We start from the raw sequence: 2,633 nt of genomic DNA on the forward strand, positions 1-2,633 counted from the left end.
AATAGTTTGATGGCATAATGTAGGTGATATTTAGTTGTCAGGGAACAGGGAATGCATATTGTAGCATTCTGCCGTGTTTGGCTGTTTGAAATGTGACTGCAGTGGAGGATTGTGGGTAGAATTCATGTTTGTTGTTGTTAAATCATTTTACGGAATTGTTTAATATTGTCTGTTCAGCAGTTAGTCTGTTGTGTTACTCTAATTTGTGTGTTCATTATTTGTTAACTTATGTTAAACCAATCAGCAGAAGTAACCGTAAGTGAGAGTGGTAGGCCTAGTCATTAATAAGACCTGTGAGTTTCATTTTGTCTGTGTTGTTCATGAAGAAGAATCGAAGAAGAAAAAAAAAAGAATCCAATAAACGTTCTTCAAATATGCCATCTGGTGGTGAAGTCTTGAATTACAACAAGAGACACAGTTACTCTCTCTGTAGCTGTGAGGTGTCATGCTACAATATTTTGCTTGATGCATGTGCACTGTTATGAGTTGAAAATATAGGAAAGTTTGAGTGTATTTCCAGCATTTTATAAGTTGAAAATATTGAAAAATTTGAGGGAACTACTCCCTAATCATAAGTTGAGAAAAATCTATATTTATAAGATAACGTTGAGATAATTTAAGGCAACTGCACATGCAATTTTTATTTTATGTAAACAGAAAACATTTAAAAACACCACTAAAATATTTTTGTGTAATTTGTTTCAAAATAAATTTTGAGTTCTGTGAACTTATTTGGGTTACAGTGTATGCTTAGGGAGAAATTTGGTTTTAAAACACTTAGTTTTACATTTTGGCACTAAATACCTGTGTCCTGATGAAAAGAGCCTGAAAGTGCACTGCAGAGATATGTTTTGTTTAATGGATCCAGATAATTTCAGGACCTGCCTGGTGTACAGGAATTATGGATTCATTTGTGTCTCTCCTGTCAGCTTACTGGATCACTTCACTATTTGGTTCAGGTAGTTCTTGTTTTTCAGAGAATGATTCCTGATTCCACAAAGCAAAAGGATAAAAAAAAAGGTAAAACAGAGCCAATAGGGTTTTGTCGGTGCTAAAGGATGACAGTTTTCTGAGACAGAACAGGTGCTGGTTCCCTTTACTATAGACAACTTCACAATTTGCTTCAAATGTCAGTTTACTGTCAATAACTGTACCAAAATAGAAAAACTGGCAGAAAAACTCTGCTCTAGATTTTGATTACAGTTCATTCTTGTGGCTACAACAGTTCATGCTCAAGAACATGGAAACAAACCTTTAAAACAGTGGATACTAAAGTATACTGTATGTCAGACTTTAATAAGAAGTTCAGGTATCATGAGGTTTTGATGCCTGGTCAGTTACTAGAGTAGTCCAGCCCATTCTGGAATCGTTTTCTTTCAGCCACAGCCCATATTCCTCATGACTGTATATTGACAGATTGAGAACTTTGTCTTTTCACTAAAGTATTTCTTCAACACAACAGGCCAAAGCAATACACTCATCTTGAGAGTTTCTAGAGAGTCAAGTGTTGTGCATTTTTTAACCATTAGTTGAGCGCTTGGAAAATAAATCCTACTGTAACATATGAAGTCCCAGAGCATGTTGGATATCTGCTTCTCAGAAGATATTCAATGTCTGTTTACATAAGGGCGATGGTGCCAGACATCAATTCTCATTACTGATGGAGCTTCAACAAGCTATGAAAAAAATAACAAAAAAGCAGATGCAAGGATGATTCATGAACTCCAGCTTGAGATGAAACAGAGCCGCTCCTCTCCCTGCAGAGTCCCTGCCACTGATCCCTTTGGAGTTGGGACATCATGATTAATGTTGGGCTCCTACCTGTTGAACCTCTTTGTTCGCCCACAGAGGACAACAGGCAGAGGGCCTGGGGAGCCAAAGTCCAAGATTTAGATTAACGAGAGAAAAGGTTGTGCCGAGCCCCAGCAATAAGGTCAAAGGAGGAAACAGAAGTTCACCTCAGGTGAGAATTTAAACTTACATTATCAAGTTAAACCAAAGCAAATAAACCATCCCTGACTTTAACATGATTACATGACTGGGCCATTCATYGCATGTTTGTGCAAGCTCTTAGTAAAAGTCAACTTCCCTCGTTAAATGAAAATAAGCACAAATAAACAATAATTACACAGAGCCCAAACCCTTCATATGGTTCTTGCTGCTTAGTCATGTCCTTTGAATAAGTACCCTGGATAAACCCCAAAGGAGCACACAGCTGAGGACCTCAGAACTGATGACTCATGAGCCCGTAATGTGACAGGTTTATAATGGAAGTCAATGAGAGGGTGCTTCAGGAGTAATCAGCTATAAGTTCAACTTTCTCTGCTTTGCTTTTCAATTTTGCAAAGTAATTTTTAATAATGATTTACTTGAAGTTAATGTAACAATTATTGCATTATATGATGGATTTTTAAATTTAATTTTTGCTTCATATGTCTGAAGATATAAACTAAATGCGGAAAGCTTGTTGTTTAGAGATACACTTAGCTAATTTAATGCAAAGGCGTGTATTTGCACCAGTGCTTTTAGGAGCTTCCACAATAGACTACTGTTACATAAAAGTAAAAAGAATTCTGAGAACTTACAGTATATACATGTGAATTTTTTTATATTAAAGCATTCGACTTTAAAGA

Source organism: Austrofundulus limnaeus, unplaced genomic scaffold (genome assembly GCF_001266775.1).
Source record: "Austrofundulus limnaeus strain Quisiro unplaced genomic scaffold, Austrofundulus_limnaeus-1.0 Scaffold101, whole genome shotgun sequence".
NCBI classification, from domain to species: Eukaryota; Metazoa; Chordata; class Actinopteri; order Cyprinodontiformes; family Rivulidae; genus Austrofundulus; species Austrofundulus limnaeus.